This window comes from Olea europaea, chromosome 21 (assembly GCF_002742605.1).
Source record: "Olea europaea var. sylvestris chromosome 21, O_europaea_v1, whole genome shotgun sequence".
Taxonomy (NCBI): domain Eukaryota; kingdom Viridiplantae; phylum Streptophyta; class Magnoliopsida; order Lamiales; family Oleaceae; genus Olea; species Olea europaea.
In genome coordinates, this window is record NC_036257.1 from 9,613,075 (window position 1) to 9,626,959 (window position 13,885).

The following is a 13,885-nucleotide window of genomic DNA, read 5'->3' on the forward strand; positions in this document are numbered from 1 at the left end:
GAATATGAATTAGAGGACGCAAGAGCATTTGCCAGAAGAATGATAGAAAGATCAGTTAAAAGAAATAGGGATCATAACTTTGTACTTTCCAAGGGATTTCTGAATGTGGTAAATATCTTCTTTCTTCCTCATCAATAAAATAAGAGAAATGTTACATTTACACTTGGGTGGTAACTCAGGTTTATCGCTTGGGTGACAGAATATAGAGGTGGCAAGATTTCATAGGCTGGTGAAACAAAACAAAATTCCACATGCCTATGAAATCTTGTCACATTTGCATTCTATCGTTCAGGTAGTAAACATGGATGTACAAGTAGCATATTTGATCAAATAAAATGGAAGTTATTTGTTAGTGTTAAAAAAAAAGGAAACAAGGTGGTCCACACATTGCGGCCTATGCTACACATTTCCGGTTGATTGTATTTGTCATTTTATTTCCTTCCAGATGGATGGGGACCTTAGGAAATAAAAGTCATTTGTTTGTGCTCAGTAAAATATTGAAGTTTTTCTTCATTTTAATGTTATTCAATTATCGAGATGAAACTGTGGATTTCCTGTAGGTTAAGCATGAATTGGAGCTTCCATGGATTGCTAGACTGCATCATCTTGACCACAGGAAGTGGATTGAAGAAAATAGAATAATCCCTTTGCGGGTTGGGAAGGCCTTATATTACAGGTGCATTACCACTGCACTCGACAAAATTAAGTCCTGTTTGATGGCCTTTTTTTGTGTGGAATGAGTCTTTAAATAATAAAATTTTGTGGAATACGTGGTTAAAATATAGAAAAAAAAATTGAATTTAACATGAAAATATTTTATTGTGAAATTTATTGTTAAAAATAAATATAAGAATGATTGTCAAACATGGACTAAGAGGAGAGATTAAATTCTAGTACAAGAAGCTAATACAGATGTTACTTGATAAACTTATACGTTATTCAGTCTAGACAACAAGAAGCTATTGCACCTTGCTGTGGAAAATTATGAGTTTAGACAGCTGATATACAAAAATGAATTAGAGGAACTTAAAAGCTACATGGGTTAGATCAATATAATTTGCACATTTTAAAGTATTTTTCTCCCATAAAATATTCATAATAATTAAGTTTCTTGAATCATGAACACAGGAAGTCCATGAAATGGAGACTTAGTGACATGGGATTTGGGAGAGAAAAAACTGTGTATATGTATTTCGCTGTTGCTTCTAGCATTTGCCTACCTTCGGATTCCCTTTTACGATTGATATCTGCGAAAGGCTGGGATAATTATCACAGTTGCCGATGACTTTTATAACATGGAAGGATCTATGTAAGAGATGAAAGTCTTGACAGATACCGTTAAAAGGTACTTTTCTATGTTCTTGACTCATGGGCTAATTATATGCCTACACTAGTTTGGAAATATAAGAGCATTTTCAAGAGATTCCTATTTTTAAAGAGCAAATTTTACAATTTAAAGAGACTTTATAAATTTAGAGTAAAATTTTTTAAGTATTCCAATGGCCTCTTTATATTTAACGTTTAGTTTATTACTCGATAAAATATTTATTGTTTTTGTATATCTTTTATTTTCACTAGCTTTCCTCCAAATTATTATGTTTTTTTCGTCCCATAAAAATTGAAATACTTCGAATATATATAATTATAGATAGTGTGTTTAACTCCTTAAATTGGAGAGCCAAACTCACTTTTTATTTAAAAATGTTAATTTAAATAGTCTATTTTGAAGCATAATTTTAAGAATTGACTCTTTAAAATAAAGTGCATATTATATTTAAACTTTAAAGAGCTTCTTTGAGATGCTTTGATGGATGATATTTTGTTGTTGTATTATGTTTAGCAAACAAGCCATTGATGGTAACTATTTCCTTGCAGATGGGATGGCAAAGGACTACAAGGACACAGTAAAACTATCTTTGACGCCCTTGATGATTTTGTAAATAAAATTACATCAAAATGTCACCAACATGAAAGAAGCAAAATTAGGGAAAATTTTCGAGATATTGTAAGTTTGTAACCTTATTTCCTCACATTTCCCAATTTTATCATAAATAAGAGAATTGTTAACTTAAAATCGTTACTATCAGTGGCGCGAAACTTTTTTTTCGTGGATGGTGGAGAAAACTTGGAGCCACAAAGGGCATATACCATCTGCAAATGAATATATTGAAACCGGAATGATATCAATTGGAGCGCATACCAGAACTCTTCTAGCCTCGTGTTTCTTGAATTTGGGCTTGACAAATGAAAGGCTCAAACCCGCAGAATATGAGAACACCACAAAATTGCTTATGGCTAGAACCCGGTTACTAAATGATGTTCAAAGCTATGAGGTAAATGATAAGGGAAAACTTTCTAACATCATTTTTTTTTTTCCACAAATTTTTTAATTAGTGAAAATTCTTAATTTTGGTTGATACTACAGAAGGAAAAAGCAGATAGGAAAATGAATCTTGTATTAATCCACTTGAATGAAAATCCCCAGGCTTTTATAGATGAATCAATCGCTCATGTGGAAGAGATTGTGGAAGTGGAAAGGAAAGAATTCCTCAAACATGTTCTGATGGATGGATTTGATGATTTGCCAAAGTCATGCGAGAATCTTCATCTTTCTTGTATGAAAGTATTCCAGATGTTTTTCAACTCTGCCAACTTACTTTATGGTGAAGTCGCGCTTGTTGATGACATTAAGAAAGCAATTTACCTTCCTATTCATCATCTGTCCAGACCTTTCGTGAAGCCGCTGCCATTAGTTCCTAAGAAGAAGAAGAAGGATGAAGTAACCAAGACCACTGTTAGTTTCCATCGAGCCTTAAGAAATCGGGCAAGTATAAATATGATTAAAGGCCCATCTTTCGGGACTATCGCTATTCCAAGAGCTGGACAAGTTAATATCCCAATGAGATCTAATTTCTACTACATCTGATCAGAACCCTGCAGTTTGTTGTTGTAATAAATAGTTCTTGACTGGTTAGAATGTGATAAATAGTTTGTTACATGTTCAGGAAGATCTGTTAGAATTGAACGATATTTGCTGTAATTATTTTTGTTGAGAAATAAATTTGATTTATACCAACTTACGTTTAAACTTTGGGTCTATTAATCCTTTTAACATGTTCAATTATGAGGTACTTACAGAAATATCCATAATTTTGGAATACTTTTAAAAAATTATTATAAAATGGGCTAAAACATAAATAATACAATTCATCCCAATTAAACTGTAAGAAGTAGTGAAACAGCATATTCAAAAATAGTGTTGACGGCTTAAAAAATATCGAAATCTTGCACTCTCAACTCAAAAAAAATCGAAATAGTAAGAGGAAATCTTGCACAAATCAAGCCCAAACAAGGTGAACGATTGCTTCAACTACCTTTTATTCGAAGCTTTCTTTCCCAAATTTGCAAATAATTAACCCAAATCTACAAGTTTGTATGTTTATAGTTTTTTATTCAATTAGTTCATATTTTGTTTGATTTTGATATTGTTGAGGGTGGTCCTTTTTTTTTTTCCTAGTATATATGAATTTATAATTTGATGGAATTTTCAATTGAAATACTCTGTCACATTTTTTAGAAAAGGTCTAACACTATTTCATTTGTACTCTTTTTGCTTATATGATAAAATTAGCATTTTTATACGTTGTGAAGGGAAATGAAAACCAGATAATGAATATAAAAGTTACCAAATGATGACTAGAATTGTTGTTCCAATAGAATGAATATGCAATCACCTTTGTTAAAATGTAAGATTCACTTTTTTGTTAAAATAATGAAATATCATCCACTTTTTTTTAAGAAGGAAAGTTTTGACAATATTAAAAAGATATTAAAGTGGCATTATCATCATTGATATGTAATTTTATCAATAAAATAACTACTGCATCCTTATAATTATATATAAGCTGATTTTGGCAATAATTCTATGAATTTAAATCATATGTTCGCAGGTCGGATAAGCGAAACAATACAAGTATATATTGATGATATTCTTCTTAGAAGTCTGAAAACTGAGGACCATTTGAAACACCTAGAAGAAACATTCCACATCCTTTGAAACTACCGTATAAAGCTTAACCCACTTAATTGTGCTTCTGAGATTATGTCCAGCAATTTTTAGGTTTCATGGTATATTAAGGAGGCATTGAGCGGAATTTAGATAAAATACGAGTTCTTATTGGGATGTGACTCCTTGTGAAACCTAAAGTGGTCCAAAGTATCACTATAAATGACACGACCCGTCCCGAATCACCCTAATAGACCCGACACGTGTCGTGCACCGAGAGTAGATACTAGCTAAGTACCAGACCTACCATCAAGGTAACTTTGACCTGTTTTGACTATAATATTCTTTGCAAAATTTTTGGCAGAGTTCTCCCTGAATTATGGACTAAAATCACCTGAATTATATAATCCAATATTCCAAACAGATACATATAGTTTAAAATAAGGTACACTGGTCCACAGAATATCAACTATTCAAATACAACATTGGCAATTCGACCTTCGCAACAATTTATAAACCACAGTATCCAAAATGCATAATATATACAAAACATAGCAGGCCCAAAACATGGAACTAATTTCTGACCAAAAGATGTGTCTATCCCAAAATATGAACTATTAAACTGATAAGATTAGTTATTCAATGCTTGACAATCTATGGCTCAACTCGATAGATCAACTGGCCAAGTAGTGCTCAACTCAGCTACTATCTGATAAGAGAAATTGTGATAAAAATGTGAGCCTATAACTCAGTAAGTGGATATTTCGTAAGTAAATAAATATTTTCTAGATAGGCCAACTTTTTGAAAACTAGTATATAATAAAAATGATCTTTTATTGTACTATAAGCTAAAACATTTATTCTTTAAATTGAAATAACTAAATTCTATAATGAACTGCAAGTTACTGAAAATCACACCAAAAAGACACCCAGAATAACCTTACTCATGTATCAGCTAGTACCAATATACATGGCAGAGCTATTCGATTCTGTAATCCTGAAATTCTAAAATTTTGTAATTCTTAAATTCTGTTCATATGCGAACAGAGCTGAAATTCTGTAATTTTGGTCATACACTATGCAAACACATTCACAATAGTATAGAGCGGGTAAAATCACCATAATTGGTCATACACTGTGGAAACAAGTTCACACCAATGTAGACTGGGGTAAAATCACCTGGGTACTTTCTGGTGATTTTTAGAAATAACTTTATATATTCAGTAAAACGTAATATCGATAAAACATGCTAATGAAATGATTTTAATGAAATGATTTAACTGAATTGGATCAAACTTTAAAAACAATTGTTTATAAATCAACTTTATTCCGAAATCATGCTATCAAATCAACTGTATGAAATAATAAATTTTCTGATTTAATATAAATTGAATAAATACTTATTTCTGAAGAATTAATTTTCATGCACTCACTCAATACGAGTTATAGACTAGGCCAGTCGGTAAGCTTTTACAATTTCTTCGTCACCACCTGAAATACATTACAAAATAACTAATTTAATCACTATTAAAATAAAGAAACATTTTATCTCTAATGATATAATAATTAAACTAAATTCCCCGAGACTTGCAAAATTTTCCTAAATTTCCTTTAATCAATCGGAGCTAATTTCCACTTTCTAATACCTTCACAATTATATACCACATCCAAATTTAACTTCATTTCCCATCATACCAATATTTATCCCTTTCATTCTAGTGAAAAACTAGCAATCATACTACAACGAAATTAATATATCTATCATTCCCTAAAATCATTCTTCCAAGTGAATAAATCCATTAATGTAATCATTTCCATCCATGCTCAATCATCAAATTTAAAAAATAGGGTTTGCCCAAAAAAAATTGATATCTCCTTACCCTAGTGTAGATAGAAATTCAAGAATCAATAACTTGAGCTCCAAGTAGTATTCATCTCAAAAATCTAAAAATTTTGAGCCAAAATAAAACCTTAGAATTTTAACATAAAATTTATCTACCTCTCGAAGAAAATAAAGAGAAAGGAAAAATGGAAATAAACATTGAACTACCTCTTTCCTTTCTTCTTCTTCTTCTTCTTCCTTTTTCCTTTTTCTCCTTCTTTTCTTTCCTTTTCTTCTCTCTTTTCTCTTCTCTACATTTTTTTTCCTTCATTGTCATTTTTTTTCTTGTGTGTGTATTGTGTGTTCTAGAGAGAAAAGTGATGGTCAAAGGCATTTAAAACCCGCTAACTCCAATTCGTAAGAAAAGTCCCTCTTCTCTAATATGAGCTAACATTCAAAGCCTAAACTTTCCAAAATATATAAGTAAATTTTCAACTTCAAATTGTATCCAATTTTATCCTCATATATTGCCAATAGTAAAATAAACCCTATAAAATATTTAATTTCATTTTAATCCTTAATTGACTTTGACATTGACTAGTTAACATTTGAATTCTTGACTATAAAAATTGAGTTGTAACAATCTTACCTCCTTAAATGAATTTCGTCCTCGAAATTCAAGTGGCAACTGACTAGGCAATGAATAAATGAGGATATTGAGCACGCATCTGATCCTCTTTCTCCCATGTAGCTTCTTCTACTGTTTGACTATGCCAAAGTACCTTAACAAGTGCAACTGTCTTATTTCGTTGAGTTTGCACTTTCTTGTCTAAGAATTTCATTGGCTCTTTTATATAAGTCAAATTCTCCTTCAACTAAATTGGCTGAGACTCCAGAACATGAGAGAGATCTGTAACGTACTTGCAAAGCATGAAAACATGAAAATATGAAAAACATCATGGATTCGAGATAATTCATCTGGCAGATCTAATCGATATGCAACTGGACCAATCCGCTCAGTAATCTCATAGGGTCCAATATATCGTGGACTCAACTTTTCTCGCTTGCCAAATCTCAACACCCCTTTCCAAGGAGATAATTTAAGAAAAACTTTGTCTCCTACTACAAATTCAAGATCTTTCCTGTGCCTATCCGCATAACTTTTCTGTCTATCCTGAGCTGCTTTCAACTTTTCTTCGATCAATTTCACATTTTCAGGCATCATTGGAACCAATTCAGGGCCTACTAACTTTCCTTTACCAGCATCATCCCAACAAACTGGTGTTCTACACTTTTGACCATATAAAGCTTCAAAATGAGCCATTTCTATACTGGAGTGGTAGCTGTTATTGTAAGCAAACTCCATCAATGGCAGATTAGTATCCCAGCTACCTTTGAGCTCTGAAACACTAGCCCTCAACATATCCTCAACAGTCTGTATGGTCTTCTCTGACTGGCCATCTGTCTGAGGATGAAAAGCTATACTGAAATGTAGTTTAGTACCCAGGGCTTCCTGCAAACTGGGTCAAAATTTAGATGTAAAATGAGGGTTTCTATCAGACACAATAGATAATGGAGTACCATATAGGCTCACTATCTCGTCCACATACAACTTTCCCAACTTATTTAAAGTATAAGTAGCCTTGATCGGCAAGAACCTAGCAGTTTTGGTTAAGCGATCTACAGTAAACCAAACTCCATCATGACCATTCTGAGTACGAGGAAGACCAAATAAAAAGTTCATGGTAATGTGCTCCCATTTCCATTCTGGAATAGGCAATGGCTGGAAAAGTCCTGCTGTTTTCTGATGAACTGGCTTTACCTGCTGACAGATAAGACATTTGGATACAAAATCTGTTATTTCTCTCTTCATTCCAAGCCACCAGTGATGATCGTTCAGTGTATGATACATTTTACTACTGCCTGGATGCATAGCATAAGCAGAACTATGTGCCTCTTCTAAAATTTCCTTCTTTAATTCTGGAATATCTGGAACACATAATCTATTACCCATGGCGAATGCACCATCATTCATAATAACATAATTCATTTGTAACCCAACACTAACTTCTGCTTTCAATGTTCTCAACGTCAAGTCTTGAGATTGAGCTTCTCTAACCTTATCAATCAAAGAAGGCCTTACCTAAAAATGAGCTAATAATGTCCCTGAAGTAGTAACTGACAACTGAGTGTGTAACTTCTTGAATTCACAAATCAAAGAAGCATATACTGCACTAGATGGAGATGAAGAACTAGTCTTTCTACTGAGAGCATCTGCAACTACGTTAGCTTCCCCTGGATGGTAGTCAATCTTACAATCATAATCCTTTACCGATTCCAACCATCTTCTTTGTCTTAGATTTAGTTCCTTCTGATCAAAGATATACTTTAGACTTTTATGGTCGGTAAATATTTGACATTTCTCACCATACAGGTAGTGCCTCCAAATCTTTAATGCCAACACCACTGCAGCTAATTCCGAATCATAAGTTGGGTCATTTAACTCATGCTTCTTCAATTGTCTAGAAGCATAAGCTACAACTTTCCCATTTTGCATTGAAACACAGCCCATTCCTTGGCGTGAAGCATCACTATAGATCACGAACTCTTCATCTGGAGATGGAAGAGTAAGTATAGGAGTAGAAACTAATCTTCTCTTCAACTCTTGAAATCTCTTTTCACATTCTTCAGTCCACACAAACCTGGTGTTCTTTCGAGTCAAACTAGTCAGAGGAAGAGCAATTTTGGAAAAATTCTCTACGAACCGACAATAATGTCCTACTAGCCTAAGAAAATTCCGTACTTCTGTAACATTAGTAGGGCATTCCTATTTTATTAGGGCTTCAATTTTCTGAGGATCTACAAAAATACCTTTTGATGAGATAACATGACCCAGAAATACAACTTTGTCTAGCCAAAATTCACATTTGCTAAACTTAGCATACAACTGCTTATCTCGCAAAGTCTGTAAAATAATTCTCAAATGATCAGCATGCTCATCACGACTGCGAAAATAAACTAATATATCATCAATGAAAACAATCACAAATTTGTCTAAATATGGGTGAAGCACCCTATTCATCAAGTCCATAAATGGTGTAGGGGCATTAGTCAACCCAAACGGCATCACTAGAAACTCATAATGACCATATATACCATGACCTAAAAGTAGTTTTCTGCACATCAACATCCCTAGTTTTGAGTTGATGGTACCATGAGCGCAGATCAATCTTAGAAAATACTGTGGCACCTTGAAGTTGGTCAAACAAATCATCAATACGAGGCAAAGGATACTTATTGAGAATAGTCACTTTATTCAGCTGTCTATAGTCAATACACAATCGCATTCTGCCATTTTTCTCCTTTACAAATAAGACTGGTGCTCCCCATGGAGATACGTTGGATCTAATAAAACCTTCGTCAACTAAATCTTGCAATTGAATTTTCAATTCCTTTAACTTTACTGGAGCCATTCTATAAGGCGTCTGCGAAATAGGGGTAGTCCCGGGATCAAGTCAATGGTAAACTTAATTTCTCTATCTAGAGGCAACCCTGGAAGATCTTCAGAAAAAACATCAGGGAAATCTCTTACCACAGGTATATCATCAAGATTCAATTTAGTGATTTGGGTATCAATCACATGAGCCAAATACGCAGAACAGCCTTTTCTAAGCAATCGCCCAGCATCAAGTGCAGAAATAAGACATGAAGGTAATATTCTCTGTTCACCACTAAAAATAATTCCAGGCTCTTCTGGCCTTCTGAACACCACCTCCTTGCGAAAACAATCAACTGAAGCATGATTTGCAGCTAAGAAATCTATGCCCAATATCATATCAAAATCATGAATATCAAGTGGAATCAAATTAGCTTTTAACTTATGATCATTCATTCTAATCACGCAATCCTTGTACACTCTGTTAGCTAAAAGTGAATCTCCTACTAGAGTAACTACCACTAAATCACTGTCTAATAGTTCCGACATATTGTCCGCATTAATAGCAAATGCATATGATATAAATGAATGTGTAGCACCAGAATCAATTAAAGAACGAGCATTTTTGCCAAAAATAGATAACATACCCATGGCTACATCTGGGGATCCCTCGGCATCATGTTGAGTTACTACAAACACTCTTCCCTGAGTCCTGGGACGTCCTGCCTGACCTTTCTGTTTAAAACCAGTGTTGCCAACATCTGACTGAATAGCACTAGTCGTACCTGCTTTACCTGCCAACTGCTCCTGGTTCTGATTCTATCTGGAAATTCCAACACCTGATTGTAAAGATCTTCCTTGTGATACACCACCCTACTGAAAACGATCTAGACACTCTCTCCTCATATGCCCAGTCTGACCACAGTGGTAACAAACACCAACGCCCTTAAGGCACTCACTAGGGTGAAATTTTCCATAAGTCTGACACTGAGGAAACTTGGCAACACTGGAGCTATCACCCTGCCTAGAAGTAAATAATCTCTAGGAAGATCCCTATGTTTGAAAACGACTACTCCGTGGCTATTGCATAGATCTCTAACTGCCATGAGATCTGGATTTGAAGCTGCCAGACATGGAAACACCCAATCTACCTCCTCTATGATCTCTTCTCGGTGGTCTATTCGTTGAGACTCCTGCCCACTGATGACTACCACCAACTCTAGCCCTCATTTGTTGCTGACTATTTTGTCATTCTAAAAGACTTTTCTCCACTCTCATCGCTGCTTTTACATGTTTACGAAAATTCTCATACCCTGTTGCAGTTACCACAGATCTAATTTCTTCTCTCAAGCCATGTTCAAACCTTCTGCACTTATCAACTTCATCGGCTACAAGGACCGCATCATACTTTGATAATTCTACGAACTTTCTCTGATATTCTGCCACTGTGGATGTCTGTACTAGTTTCAAGAATTCATTCTGTTTGTCACTCTTATATGAACGGGGGCAGTAATACTCATTAAAATCTTCTTTCAAATTAGTCTATGTGATCATAGAAGGATCAACATATTTACTTTGGACTGACCTCCACCAATCATAAGCACCTCCTTCTAACAAAAAGGTTGCCAAATGCAATTTTCGATCATTGGGACAATCCATAACATGAAATACTCTTTCAATCCTTACCAACCAAGATTAGGCTCCTGCTGGATCAGCAGTGCCTGTGAACACTTTAGCTACTAATTTGGTTGATCTCTCTATGCTATATATTCTTTATCAGAACTGTGTAAAGCAGAAGCAATAGTAGTGGCAATCCTATTAGCTATAATATTAGACTGAGCTACATCTCCTTATTGTATCTGGTCATGAGTTTGTTGTACTGATTACTCAACTCTACTATCCTCTCTATTAGGAGCAAATTGTGGTTGAGACAGCACATTATGGAGTCTGCAAGTCTTACCACCACGAGCCATGACCTCCAACTACAAAATATTTATAATATGATCAGAACAAATTCAAACTAATGCAATCCAAGCCGACTCTATAACCTGGCTCGGATACCAATTGACACGACCCGTCCCGAATTATCCTAATAGACCCGACACGTGTTGTGCGCCGATGGTAGATACCAGCTAAGTGCCGAACCTACCATCAAGGTAACTTTGACCTGTTTTGATTGTAATATACTTTGTAAAAATTTCGGCAGAGTTTCCCCGAATTATGGATTAAAACCACTTGAAATATATAATCCAATATTCCAAACAGATACATATAGTTTAAAATAGGGTACACTGGCCCACAGAATATCAACTATTCAAACACAACATTGGCAATTCGACCTTTGCAACAATTTATAAACCACAGTATCCAAAATGCATAATATATACAAAACATAGCAAGCCCAAAACATGGAACTAATTTTTGAACAAAAGAGGTGTCTATCCCAAAATATGAACTATTAAACTGATAAGATGAGTCATACAATGCTTGACAATCTATGACTCAATTCGATAGATCAACTAGCCCAGTAGTGCTCAACTCATCTACTATCTGATAAGAGAAATTGTGATAAAAATGTGAGCCTATAACTCAGTGAGTGGATATTTCGTAAGTTAATATATATTTTCTAGATATGCCAACTTTCTAAAAGCTAGTATATAATAAAAATGTTCTTTTTATTGTACTATAAGCTAAAACATTTATTCTTTAAATTGAAATGACTAAATTCTGTAATCTGAAAATTGATGAACTGCAAGTTACTGAAAATCACACCAAAAAGATACCTGGAATAACCTTACTCATGTATCAGTAAGTGCTGATATACATGGCAGAGCTATTCAATTCTGTAATTCTGAAATTATAAAATTTTGTAATTCTTAAATTCTGGTCATACGCGCGCAAAGCTGAAACTCTGTAATTTTAGTAGCATACTATGGAAACACAATCACAATATTGCAAAGTGGGTAAAATCACCATAACTGGTCATACACTGTGGAAACACATTCACACCAGTGTAGACTGAGGTAAAATCACCTGGGTACTTTCTGGTAGTTTTTAGAAATAACTTTAAATATTTTGTAACACGTAATATCAATAAAACATGCTAATAAAATGATTTAACTGAACTGGATCAAACTTTAAAAAAAAATCGTTTATAAATCAACTTTATTCTGAAAATCATGCTATCAAATCAACTATATGAAATAATAAATTTTTTGATTTAATATAAATTGAATAAATACTTAATTTTCATCCGCTCAATACAAGTTACAGACTAGGCCGGTCGGTAAGCTTTTTCAATTTCTTCGTCACCACCTGAAATACATTACAAAATAACTAATTTAATCACTATTAAAATCAAGAAAATTTTATCTCTAATGATATAATAATTAAACTAAATTCANAATTGTAAAATAAACCCCAATAAAATATTTAATTTCATTTTAGTCCTTAATTGACTTTGACCTTGACTAGTCAACATTTGAATATTTTACTATAAAAATTGAGTTGTAACAATAAAGGTCACTGCTCTAATTAGGTTCATATCACGAGCAACATACAAGTTATTCCCATTTTTCAAGTAATAAAAGGGAAGAAAAAGTTTGAATGGATTATCTTTCCAAGCTTTGAAGGAACATTTTAGAAAAGCCTATTGTGTGACTAAGGACTACTGGTGTTGAATGGATAGCATTATTCAAAAATAAAAGTATTTACATTTTAAGAATTTATTGTCGAGCGAAGAAAATTTAGCCCATACACCTTTTTCATGCCCATACACCTTTTTCATCCCCATGGAAAAAAAGCTCTAGATAGCTGGCCGAGTGATTGCAATCATGATAGGAAAAACAATGAAAACCACCAAGAAAGATTATGACAATTTATTTTTACAAGTAGAGACCTTTGAATGAACGATTGCCCATCATAGTAAACAAAAGAAACACATTAAAATCAAATTATTGAATAGGGTGTGACACTCTAGCATGTTCGATAATGATATACATGTAACGTTATCTAATAGCTCAACTCTTTTAAATTAAGTAATTCAACAAACATGTACTGTCTATTTACTAGTTAGTAAAAAATGATGCCACGTATCAATGCTTATAATACTCTTGAATGATTTCCAAGTCGATGATTACAGAATTATCAAAGTCATTTTGGTCACCACATGATATGCTTGGATTGTCCTTTCTATATATATTTCTTGGCCTACATTCCAAGTTTTAACAGCAACCATGCAAGTAGCTAGGAGTTGTAGGCAGAGTATCGATGGGTGGCAAACCCTCTTTTTTTGTTTAGCCCCACACCCCTTCTTCTTTCTGGTTTTAAAGTATCTAATTTAAGCAATTCTTGAACATGGGACTACTTTGTTTTCTGGGATCATGGCTATCCAAGCTGTGTCATATGCAGATGGGAAATAAATGCATGGAGATCATTATTTGAGAAGATATTCGTCTTGATTTCACTTACTAGAGATTGAATTGAGGATTTTGAAAGCTCCATAAAAACAAATTAAACAGAAATTTTGAAAACCTAAAACTTTAGTTTCCTATTGTAAGATGATATTGTGTGACAGTGCCGACCCTGGATATAGGCAAGATAGGTGATCGCCTTAGCCCTA

At 33.9% G+C, this 13,885-nt stretch overlaps 1 long non-coding RNA gene across 1 annotated transcript; it reads right to left on the minus strand.

Moving 5' to 3' along the window:
• Positions 1-4,470: 4,470 nt before the first annotated feature.
• On the minus strand, positions 4,471-5,989 carry LOC111370298. Its single transcript, XR_002698366.1, has 3 exons — positions 5,887-5,989; positions 5,440-5,497; positions 4,471-4,715 (listed from the first exon to the last, which is right to left on the minus strand). It is a non-coding gene; the product is annotated as an uncharacterized LOC111370298 (long non-coding RNA).
• Positions 5,990-13,885: the final 7,896 nt, after the last annotated feature.